Source organism: Drosophila tropicalis, unplaced genomic scaffold (assembly GCF_018151085.1).
Source record: "Drosophila tropicalis isolate 14030-0801.00 unplaced genomic scaffold, ASM1815108v1 contig_845, whole genome shotgun sequence".
NCBI lineage: Eukaryota > Metazoa > Arthropoda > Insecta > Diptera > Drosophilidae > Drosophila > Drosophila tropicalis.
Window position 1 is genome coordinate 3,038,002 of NW_027173338.1, and position 13,360 is coordinate 3,051,361.

The 13,360-nt window shown below is 34.2% G+C and overlaps 1 protein-coding gene across 1 annotated transcript in view; it reads left to right on the forward strand.

The window, feature by feature from the left end:
• The window catches only part of haf (leucine-rich repeat and fibronectin type-III domain-containing protein hattifattener), a 67,035-nt gene that overhangs the window by 2,747 nt on the left and 50,928 nt on the right, over positions 1–13,360 (forward strand). The gene's annotated exons all lie outside the window — the stretch shown is intronic.

Genomic DNA, 13,360 nt, shown 5'->3' on the forward strand with positions numbered 1-13,360 from the left:
CTGCTGCTGCCACCGGATTTTCCTTGCCATTCTTTTCCGCTTTTCCCTGACATCTCTCTGCTCAATAAGCAATTAATATGCACAAGTGTCTGTGTCTCTGTGTCTGTCTGAATGAGGGTGTCTCGTTTTGTTGGGCAAAGTGAATTTATCCCTCCCTCTCAATTTTTGTTGTTCCCCCATTTTTGTTTTTTTTTTTTTTAAGTTGCCGCCGAAAATCTCTGGAAATGGGCTTGGGTTTTTGTGTTGTTCCATCTCTTACTCCTGCTTTTTATCTCCCTTCTCTTCCCATTGTGTGTCTGTGTGTGAGAAAAAATACCAAGAAAAATAAATAAATAAAAGGAAAACGTGGCACATTGTTTTGGTTTTCCACACACACACACAGATACACAGAGATACGCCGACATTTTATTTAATTTTTCCACCTCGCCTTCACTGAGGATCAATGGCTAAAACTTAATTTCATTTTTCAACAAGATTTTCAACTTGTATTAAATTGATTTCGAGTAGCTGACGGGCCAAATGGAAAATGCATAGAAATTGAAGTTACATTTTAAGTGAAAATGTATCAGGGCGAAGGATCCTTTGTGCTTACATTATATTTCTTTAAGGTAATAAATAGAACAATTTGCTTTTCTGAAATGACATTTTGTTTACAAAAACCTCTTTAAATACAATTACTTATATAATCAATTTAATAGAAAATAAGTAAGCAAAGTTAAAATATTGTTCAGATGAACAAACTTTTAAGTTTCTTCACTCAATTTCTTACTTTATTTTTTGTACAATTCTTCTGACTAGAGACCAAATCGTGTTGATACCTTATGTTGTGCATGACGCTTGATTAATATTGGGCGGTCGATTCCTCAGTTCGTGGAGGCGTACTTCGATTGTAAGCATCGATGATTGATTGGTTAACTGTCAGGAATATCGCCTGCTTGTTGGGCCATTCCCCTAAGCCCCCTTTTCGATTCCTTTGCCTTAATTTGCTAATTTTCCTTAAAGCCATTGAAATTATGTTTTCTTGTTATTATGTTTTCATGATTTCACAATTATTAACGAATGTAAGAAATTTATGTGGTTATTTTTCACTGAGGTAAAATATAACAATAGATAACAATCTTTGCGTTTAGTTGATACCAAATGAGTTAGATTTGATTTGGCTTATACTGATAAGAAAGTAAGAAACAATTTCGAAAAACAGCAGAACTTAACACCCACAACAAATACAAATTCAATTTTTAGAATTTATTTTCATAATTATATAATTTGTAGATTGAGATCGACAACTGACCAAATGCCATTTACCTTATAGAGGTATGCAATGTGACACATACAAGTTTCTTAACCTAACTTATAGATTCTCTTTTATCTAATAGTTTTGCCTTGATTTACCTTTAGGTACATATATTCCTTAATTCAAAAATAATTTGTCTTTTTTTTACATAATTATCATAATAAGGATTATAATATTTTAAAATTTGTATCTTTCTAAAGTTCCTTAAGGTCTTCTTCTCTATTATTATAGTATATTATGTCCCACTTTTAGGTATCAGCTGAAAGAAATATATGGGATTAACTCAAGCTATGTTCTATATACTATAAGTATCTATATAGCACTAATTATAATAACTAACTTACCATTTCTAACTATAATCTGTTATCTAGTTTACTCTTCTATTTTAAAGAAAATAAGGATACACCTATATAGATACTAGAAACATAAACAATTTCGCCTTGAAAATGTTATTTTCTTGATTTTAATATTACAATTGTTTGCTTAAGTTTTTAGGGTATGTATGTATGTATATGCATAGATACATTTATATATATATACATATATTTTTTTGTTAACAAATTTCATTAGGTGCACTTTTGAGTTTGTGGTTGATTTACCTTTTGCGTAACTTTTGGCGCACGCAGTCACGACTTCCTCTCTAATCTATGGCAATTTATATTTACTTTTCGTTTCGTTTTTTGTTTTGTTTTGCTGGTAAACGCAACACGAAAAATATTTCAGAACTTTAACAAGTACTAAGAAAGAACTGACAGAAAGGGGGGAAGGGAATATGCCAAAAAGGAAAACCCTAAGCACAAAGGCAAAAACATGAAACAATGGAACACAAAAAGGGGAAAAAATACTGCGTCAAACTAAAACTCAAACTCAAATCTTATATGTCGAGTAATATCGCATATTGTTGTATAGAAATTGTTGTTATCTTCTTTTATTTTTTTTTATTTTGGTTATAAATAGAAAATCAAGAAAAGTCCAAATAAACAACAACAATGGTAACTAAGCGGCAACAAAACAGACAGTAAACACAAACAAAACGGATGAAGAAAAACCCAAATAGTGAGTAAAGTAGAAGAAGTAGATGGTAAAACACAATAAAAGTGTCTAACTGTATGAAGAAATGAAAGTCCAAATGTCTGCTGGGAATTCATGTGTGTGTGTGTGTGTGTATGCCCAAGATCCCTTTCCTCCAGCATCTCCAAGCAACATATCTGAGCATCAAAATACAGATACAGATACACAGTTGTATCTTAACTGAGCTTCTGAGACTGTATCTGTGTCTACGTCTGTGTTGGACTTTATTAGCAGCAATTGAGTTAGTTCTCTTTCTCTTTCAATGATGATCTTCATCTCCAACACCATCACCTCGAACTTCATTATCATTTTCTTTTCGAGCATTGCCGGCTTTGATCGTGAACTCAAAAAACTATGTGGAAAATGTGCTAAAGTGCTGGCGGAGAATTTCATTTCGTTTTTTATATTTTTTATTCGTAGTCTTCTTTATTTTTATGTTTGTAGCTTTACCCATCTTTTCGTTGTCTAAGTTGAGAAGAAAGCGTGCAAATTATGGTTTCTAGGAAATTGGGTGGCCACATACAAGAGAGGCTTATACATAGTTTACCTTAACATAGAAATTAATTGCTTCCAAAACGTTTTTGGGTTGCCGCATTGGGCCTATAATTAAATGCCAAATACTTAAGTTTGCTAGACGAAAACAAACCAAATCAGTTTGAATACAATCTATTGACTAGCCAAGGGTCTTAATAATGTTAATTAGATTTGATTTTGATTTTGTTTAATATTTCTTTTCTTTTATTTTCTTTTTCGTTAAAAATCTATAAGAATCTTTTTTAATAAACAACGACTATAATTTGAAGTTATAGCAGTATATAGCAGCATTGCTATATAATGTTATAATATAGAAAATGTGCATATGTACTTAAGCACAGTTAAATGGTTTCTAAAGCTGTCTAAATTAATCGACTATACTTATAGGAATTTGGTCAGAAAGTTATTGGCTAGAAAAAGTTGTTCAATTAGAAAAATCTTGTAAAGCTTTCGATCATTTTGAAGTTTTACCAAGGCGTGGTCAAAATATGTTGTTATATTTCTAATATCATAATAATAACCTTTAATAACCTTTATATACTCCAAAGACTTAAAATGTTCTCTTGGGTGCTCAATTGTGAACGGGCATCTTAATCTTCTATAGGGACGTTATTAACCAGTTTAACCCATGATTCAAATAAGTCTATACAAAGTAAATTTTGGAGATTAAGTAAAGTAACTCACTGTGGCCTACTTCCCTATAAATCATATTAACGAGCACAATGAATTGGCACAACAGGGACTTTTAGTATCGGCATATCGATGATACATGTATGGAAGTCTTCTAGAAGTCAAAAACTTGCCCTCTCCTGTATTCACTCTTCGTAAGCTTTTCTCCGCCTTTCCATTTAATTAAATTTTAAATGTGTTTTGTTGTTTAGAACGAACGACTAACATCAGAATAATCGTTCTCACTTCCCTTAGTTAACCTTAACTCGCGTTTAAGTGTTATGATAACTTCTTTCATTTTGCTGCAGCACTTTAATGTTTCCTGTTAAATGTAATAACTCAACTAATATGGCCAATAAAAAGTTTACCACTTCCCCACTCTACAAAAACAACACACACACAAAAATTCAAGATGAAAAACGAGAAGAAAATTGTATCCACTATAAGTAAGAGATAATTGAATTATGATCACTGAATGGAATAGTCAGAAGGGTAGTCAAGTGAGGCATGATGATGATAATGATGATGATGAGAAGGAGGATGATGATGCCACTCAAACAGAAACGAATGTAAAACAGGCAAGTGTAAGTGGCCAAAGAACACTAAGGGGAAACACTGGCTAACGATAGAGAGCTCAGAAAAAGCAGTAAGCGGCAATGAACTCAAAAGAAATCCCAGACAAACAACAACAATACGAATAAATAAAAGGGAATAGAAGGAAAAGACAACAACAATAACAGAAAAACAAAACATAACAAAAAACCGGCAGAAGAACAAGACAAACATAAGCCAACAAGATGCCAAACACACACACACACTCACACCGAGAGAGTGCAACTAGGAATGCAGTTTTCAGTTGCAGTTGCAGATGCCAGTGCATCATTATCAGAGAAGACTAACGATTTTTTCCTCTAAAGTGAAAAAAAAAACTGAAAAGCATCTGTTTTGGATAGCTGGCAAAAAGAAAGATATATAGAGAGAAAGAGCGAGAGAGAGACAGGGAGAGAGAGAGAGAGAAAGAGGTCATTCATCCAGCGTTTATCTTGGCTGTGGCACTTTATTAACATATTTCTCTTTTTCTCTTGTTGCTGGTTTGTTGGTTTCTGGCCTCATTTCCTTTGCAGGTTGTTGTTACTTGTATTTTTTCTTTCTCAGAGCCCAAAGCCAGAGAGCAGAAGCTGTCTAGAGTAGGGAAAAAAAGAGTCTCTAACATAGTCACAGACCCTGACCAACAATTCGTCTAGCTAGCTGGCATACCCCTGCCCCTTTGGGCTCCTCTCACCATCACCCATTTGCCAGCTCTCACTATCGTTTCTGGCTTTTATGCATTTTTTAGAAGAGAGAACTTTTTCTTGTTTTTTTTTTTTTGGTGTCTGGCCTAAACAGTTTTCTGGCTAACAGGAAATGGCCAACATTAAACTCTCTGTTCGTGTGTATGAGTGTGTTTGTCACGTGTTTTGTGTATGTGTGTGTGTTGCCTTTTTGGTGTTATTTTATGCCAGCAACATTGTGTCAGGAAATGCGAGAGAAAATGCATCATTCCCCCCACTTCATCGACCCACCTCTTCTCATCTGAAGAAACTGAATATAAACCAAAATTGCAAAGCCATTTGAAAATACTTTTAAAATGTTTCAAATGCAAGCAGTTCTATATGAAAGAAGTTGAGTTCCTCATTGAATTGTGTTGGTTTATTTATTTAATTTAACAAGTATTATATATAGCCATTTGTTGGTTTATTTGGGCTTTGAATCTTTGGAAAAAAAAACTTGCTTATGTCTCCCATATTAGATCAAGAAGTCAAAGTTGTATTTAAAAAATGTTTTAAATAGATGGGATTTCAAACCAATTGGAAATTGGTTTCATTAAAAACTTTTTACTTTCAGTTAAGATATTTCGAGTAGATCACTATTATGCATTATAAAAAGTAATTGTCTATAAAAACAGTATAAAAATTATAAAGAATTTTTCAAAGTTTCATATTTTTAAAGTTGTCAACTTCACACAAAAAACTTTTATAATTCTGTCGCAGTCTTTTTCTTGGTTTCTTATCTACCTTTCCTAGAATCATATCATTTAAATTACACATTTTTCTAGCAGTCTTAATAGAAAATTTTCCAAGAATTTTTTTCCTCCGAATGTGAACTGTTCTATTTTTAGGCTTATCAACAGATTTAAATTTAAATGAGGCAAAAAGAAAATTACAAACAAAAAAAGGATTTCATGCTTGAGATTAATTGAGCTGAAGCAATGTATTCATATCTCCTATGAATATTAAATAAACCATTTTGATAACATCCACATTCATTTAGCACCTTCTTCCTATTACATCAACTCACTCATTTTCTCTCTCTCTCTCTCATTCTCCTTCCCTCTTCTCTTAGCCAGTTGATTAATGCCTCTGCAGCAATTGCTGCTGCCCCCATCTTTCTACCATTTGCAATTCAACTCATTAGTTAGACGAACTCTTGTCTATTCGCATTTCTTTTTTTTTTTTTTTTTGTCGCCCATTGGTTGTCTGAACTGAAAAGTCATGCTCTTCACCCCATGAAACAATCCATCCGAATGATATCTGAACCAACTGCAACCATGGCTTCTGGCCATTGACCATCATCATCAACATCATCATCATTGTCATCATCATCCATGCAGAGAGTAAAAAGCATAATAAAGAGAAAAAGAATGGGTTTTTCTTTTTGTTCTATGTTGCCTTGTGCTTTCTCTGTCGCTCTTTTTCACTCATCGTGGCCCTGCAATGTTTCCCATAGTTTATTTTGTGGCTCATTTGCATTATTTTAATTCATTTCGTCCAATAAATAAAATGAAATGGAAATTCTCAAGTGAAAATTTTTACGGTTCTTTCGAGAACTAATGGTAAAGAGAAAAAGAAATACCGTTATGCCAGCATTCAACTAAAAATATATACTTAATTAATTTCCAAAGTGGAAAACAAAAAAAAAGAAAGAAGAATAATGTTGGTAAAAAAAAGAAAAATTTCATATGGCAAAACTTGGCAATTCAATTTATATTTCAACAAGAAAGAAAATGGAATAAAACATACAACTCTCTACAATGAGCTTTGACACCGAATAGTGTATACTCTTTATACAAAACGATTAATTTACTTCATAGACTAGAAGTTAGACCTCAAAATAATGTTCGGGCTTAAAATGTGTTTAAATATTGATAAAATCAGAATAATTGTGCAAGTGTCCGGACAATGTGAACATGCCCTTTGTAAAGAGTATACTACAGTGCCAGGTAAAAAGACAAATTGCAACTTTTTGAGGCACAAAAATCACAGTTAGCAGATAGTTTGGCCTCAAACTACTTAGTCCTTTTCTTTTCTCTTTCTTACTATCTCTCCAAGCATCTCTCTTTCTCCCGTACTCCTCTTACCCCTCTCACCACCTCTCTGAACACAAAAGGCATAGTAAACTTGGTCCTGGCCCTAGGAGGAAGGACACTTGAAACAAATTGCAATTTGTGCCATGCCAACACGCTGCCTCAATAGACTCTTGGACCAAGAAAAAGGGTTTTGGGTTGGCGGTCGTTTGGTTTTCGGGGTATCGGTCTGTTGGGGTTTGAGGGTTTTTCCGTGGAGCCTATAAATTAAGTGCTGCAATTAATAATTAAAATGCGTGTTAATTAGACAGAGATAAACACAGGCACACACACAGACACACAAACACAGAGATAGATAGAGAGCAAGGGAGCTAAAGCAGAGCAAAAGATGTTTTTGGCTAATTGCAATTTCAATTAGCCGCATTAGATGAGTGCGAAATTAGGCTGATAAATATTATTGAAACAAGCCAAGCATTATAAATCATTTAATGGTGGGTAAATGACTCCTGACCCGGTGCAGTGTCTTGGTCTAAAACATATTACAAAACGTTTGACTTTCTAAGCTTTAAAGTCAAATGCAGTCAAAAAGCTTAAAGTCAACTTCTTTGAATGGGCATAAATTACATTTTTCTTGGTTTATTGAGGTTTCTTCATATTATACCAGAAATTTAGAGAAAACTGAGTAAGATCAGACTTAATAAAGACATAAATGCTGTCATTTATATTCACCAGGGTCCTGACATGAATTCCGCTGAACATTTTCAAGATCTTTAGTTTAGTTTAGTTTAGTTTCTTCATCCATTCTAAGATATTTCATCCACTTGAATGTTTCTCATGTATCAATAATTTTTGATATACAATGAAAGAAATGCATCCAATTTTATTAATCATTTGAGTTTTAGGAGCAATTTTAGCTCTGTTTAATGTTTATTTTCATAGTTATGAATTCATTTTCCTTTTGCCTTAAGTTTTCCAACGATTTCATTTCATTTTGGTTCTGCTGTCAATTCGTTTTGTCGTGTGCCAAAAACATTTTTCGCTGACAACAATTCGCTGGTCTAAAGTAAGTAACACCTAAATGCTTTTGGCTCGGCCAACCACATAGTCCCACTCATATTTCATTTTCATTGTGTGCGATTTTTTTTCTTAGACCGCGGTAGAATAATAGAAAGAAGATAGAAAAAAAGAAGAAAAAAAAAACGAGAAATGAAAAGCGAATTGGATGCACCAGGCGACTGTTATCCTGACTGCTGACTGCTTAATATTTCAGCTTGGTAACTGCTGAACAGTGGGCACTGTTCAGTGAATCTTTTATTACATAACGTGGATTAGATTTCGACCATGGCAACAATGAACTGAGGGGTCAGTGTGTAAGTAAGTGAGTGAGTTTAACTGGGCGCCTAAATGCTGCGATTCCTGGTCTCCTCTATATATATCCGGTCATCCTGGCCAGTTCCATTGTTGTTGCTGCTCACGTTTTGTTTGTCGGCTGCGTAATTTAGTTATGCAGTAAGCACTATCAAGAGGCAGCTCTCTCATAAGGGCTGCCAGGAAACCACAACTCCACTCCCACACCACTATTAATCCCTCTTCTATATACTCACACACATATGTCTATTGATATAGGGCATCAATCAATGTATTGGTTTTTCTCGCTTTCCATTTGAATGTACGGTGTGTGTGTGTGTGTGTGTGTGTGCATGTGTGCTCTGTATTTTAGCCCAATTCGCAATTAGGCAAGTTGCAATTGAATTTTTATGCATACGATCCCAATTAGTTAATTAAAGCTTCTCCTACAAAAATGTGAGAACATAAACAAGAGACATTGCCTGAATCACTTATGAGCAAGACCCAAAAATGTTAAACAAGATTCAACCAAAACGATATTGAACAGTTGGAAACTGAAAGTTAGTTGCTTATGTTAGTTAATTAAAATTGATTAGGAAGTGCTCCACAAACACTTGGTTAATGAACTGGACTGACCCCAGCATTTGCTTCTACTTCCTACAGATATAAAGAACAAATGGCTTAATATTTTCTGCTCTGTTGGTCAAACTAATTGACGATCTTATCGATCATAATCTAAATTCTAGAAAAATGTATCAAAGATGGAATTTTAATTGTTCTATTGTTGATGCTTCAGAAACTATAGAAACGTTATATTCTTGGAAGAGAATATTTACTTACTAATTTTCTAATCGAAAATCTTGAAGTAGGAGTAGAAAAAACATAAGTTTTTATTGCTTTAAGTTTGTTTACTTCATAGTTTATTACGACAGGTCACTTTTAGAATAACAATTAAAATTTCTTAATCATTAATTAATCATTAAATTTGGTATTTACATAACAATATTAATATAAGTAATAATTAACATAAGGCATTTGTTATTAAATATCTATTAAAAGCTGATAAATAGTTGCACTTTATTCCAAGTGCTAATAAAATGTTTAGTGATTAGAAAATCTGCCGTTTTATTTGTATTTTATATTCTTTATAGTAAGCATTCTATTTATAAAACAAATCAAATTTAACAAAGAGAGCTTTTAAAAATCTTTATAAACCATATCCAATCTAGGCCATAAAAACTGACATAGAGATAAAATCAGTTCTTAAGTTTTTTCATTAACTCACCGCATTTAATTCGCATTTCCAATCTCATGCATATTTAAGGAGATTTTGCAAGTAATTCAACATTAATATTCAACCAGAACGTTGCTCAATTAGTTGCATAGTTTAAGCCACATTTCAACTATTGCGAAATGCCAAGTGTTTTTTGTATTGTTTTAGATCAACACTGCGTATGAGCAATAATTAACCAACTTGCCAACTTTTTTTGTTGTTTAGCTTTTTTAATTATTTCCTGGCCAGGTAACTGGAAACCAAAACTAAAACTATTCTCAAATTTTAATGAAGTACAAATACTGGGAAAAAAACAACCTTAATATGCATTATGCAACTCTGATTAGAGCTCTTTTAACAAGTTCGTAATAAAAAGCCAACATAGTCGGCATGCTGCAAGTTTGCAAAGTGAAATATGTATGTATGTATGTGTGTATAGGGAGGAAGGGAAGCAAAAACTAAAAGCTAAAAACTAAATGACCCAAATACCAGAAGGGGAAAAATATTTCTAATGGGGCAAATTAGGCAAACGCCAAACAATTAAAACAAAACAAACAAAAAAAAAACACAGCAAAATGAGCGCGTAATTATTTTGATAATTAAATTCCATTTAGCAAAGACTATACATGAGTTTTGCTGGCACAGTCGGCTTACAAATTGTATTATTTTTTGTTTAGGCCAAAAAAAAAAAAAAAAAAAAAAAAAACACCACGACACACAGAAACAAAAAACTCAGCAAAACTCAACAGGTGTAAATTTCGACAGCGGAAAATGCTTAGACAAACAAACCGAAACGAATCAAAGCCAACGGCAGAGTTTCATCTGAATCAAATTGAGTTTGACAGGTTCGCCATAGTACATGAATATGCACATACATACATGGGTAGAAGAGGGAGGAGAGTGGTTTAATGGCAAGGGAGACAGGTGTAATGGCAGGTCTTGCAATCAATTTCAGTGGACAACAACCAGAATGGTCACTGGCCACTGCAAATTGGTGACTTCACTTTATTTAGTGGGTCAAAAGTAATTAGAAAACTCAACTCATTTAACAGCGCCAAAGACATTAAGAACACCAAAAAACCAAAACAGTTGTAAACAAATAGATAAATGCCCAAACAATTATACATCAAAAGAAATTATAGATTAAAAATTCAAACGAATGTTTGTATGAAATACTCTAATACCCTATATTTGTCTAATGTTTAAAGCTTTAGAAAGTGGATTCTAATCACAATATATTCTACTCTATAAACAGAGTGTTTTATTTGTATATTTCCAAAAGCCTTGAAATAACAGCATAAACAGGATCAAGTCTTTCTGAAATTATATAAATTTCTTTAACCTTTTCTTTCAATCGAAAACTGACCAAATAACAGTTTTACATCAATTGTGTATGTAAACAATTTGTAATAAACAATTAAACACAAAAAGTTATCACTTTTAAGTTGTTTTTCATGAAATACTTAAGAATTAGTTGAGGCATTGAAGAAACAACGAAAAAAAAGGGGAAAGAGACGCCAACAACTACTTGGTAATATTTTGTTTTTGTGTGTTATTGTTATTATTATTATGACTATTGTGTAGGAGAGCCACACAAATTGGTGAAAGTCTACAAAGTTATTTGAAAAATAGTTGGCTTTGGCAGGTCTAGAGATCGACGTCTCCATCTACTCCCCCGCCACCAGTCTTGATGCCCTGCAGTTACATATGTACTATTCCACCTGCCTCATATGCGTGCAACAATTTTCAAGTGTTGTATGTGTGGGCGGCAAGAGAAAAACAAAATAAACGTAAAAATTTTGTTCAATGCTCGAGAAGCTGCAACAACTTCATTGAGTTTTGGTGGTTGGTTTGTTGAACTAGTTTCCATTTAATGGCCAGAAGCCTGCTGCCGTTGCATTGACAGCAAAGAGAGCATGAAATGTGCAACGAATTGTGGCAGCAGCAGCCACCGCCAAAAGAGATTTATTAAAGCCGCTGCAGTAGGGGCCTATTAACGAAATTACTTAACAAGCGGCGACCAAAAGTTGCCATGGACAAGACATAGAATTTTCCATGAAGCTAGGCAACGGCAAAGAGACGATGGCGGGAGACACTAACAAAACTCGCTGAGTTATTGCCAGTCGGTCGGGTTTGAGTTTCTGGGTAAATGCCTGACGGCCTGCCAACAGTCCCAACACAAACACACACAAAAGCCGCAGGCTGAGACCCAAGACCTAGGGGCATTCTCTTGGTTGGGTTTTTGGCGGGTTTGCGGGAGGGAATAGCTTGGTTTTTGGTTGCCTCGGCGATATATTCTATTTAATTGCATTCGCGGTTGATGGCAGCCAAGCACACATAAATGCATCAGCAGTTGCCAGTGAAGGAGCAAAGGACTCTAAGCTCCTGTACCCAATGTCCTGCATGTCCGCACTGTGCCGCCAGTGGCCAAACTAGAAAAGGGGAAACTGCTGCAAATGTTAAGCCTTGGATTAAAACTGACATAACACACAATGCAAGTAGTTCTAGACAGTGGCGTAGTAACGGGGGGGGGTTTTGGGGATAAAACCCCCCCCGAAAATTGGTTCATTTTTTATAAAATTGATTCAGCCATTAAACCAACTCAATTGCTAGAATGCTCGATTAGAACGAAAAGAACGATTGAAGAAATTGTGTGAAACAAGATGGACTGAAAGACTTGATGCTGTAATCTGCTTCAAAGAAATGTTTGTTCCAATTTGTTCGAGTTTGGAAAAAATTAATGAATGTGGAAACGCTGAAAGTTCCAAGAATGCTTTTAGCTTTCTACATACATTGAAAAGTGGAGCATTCATTGTGTCGATGTCAATAATCCACGAAATTTTTTCTCTTACACAACCTTTAACTTCTTACCTCCAAGGGAAAAGAGTTGATCTCTCTGCAGCTGTTTCGGCGGCTGATGATTTGGCTGTTTTGTTGAAAGAAATGAGGGAAAACGTTGCATCAAAGTTCAAAAAAGTATTCGCTGATGCTGAAAAATTAGCTGAATCAATAGGAGAAAAAATTGAAGTTCCCAGGATTGTTCAATGTCAAAAACATCGACAAAATTACCAGAACAGCTCGGCAGAAGAATATTATCGCCAATCAATATTCATACCATTCCTCGATCACTTCATATCTTCCTTATCTGACAGATTCGTCAAACACAAAAAGACATTGTCAATTATTGAAAATATCCTCCCTGAAAAATTGCTTAAAAAAGGAGTTGAAAATGGTATTGTTTCTGAAACTGTCGAAGTAATAATGGATCAATGGCCAACAGCTACTGAGGCAACTGTTTCCATAGTAATAAATGAAGTCGTATTGTGGAGACAACGTTGGATTGGGGCAGAAACTCATCCGAAGACATTCATCGACGCATTAAATCTTTGCAACGAAGGACTTTTTCCCAACGTTTCAAAATTTTTGAAGATAGGAGCAACGTTAGCTGTGACCATTGCTAGCAGCGAACGGAGCTTTTCAACTTTGAGGCGTTTAAAAAATTGGATAAGAAATTCAACTGGAGAAGATAGGCTGAACGGACTTGCTCTAATGAGTATTAACAGAGATATTGATATCACGGTGGAATAAGTTATCGACAGATTCGCTCAAAAAAAGAGGAAAATCGATTTGTGATTTCGTATATTTATGTTTTTCAACAGTTTTTTATGCTCCAGAATTATCAATAAATTGATCAATACTTATTCAATACAATATGATTTCAACTGTTTTTTCCACAAACAATTATTTACATGTAAATATTGTTTAGTTACTTATTAAAAACGTTAGTAGTATATTGTAGTATAAACTACAATGGAAAATCGTACGTCCA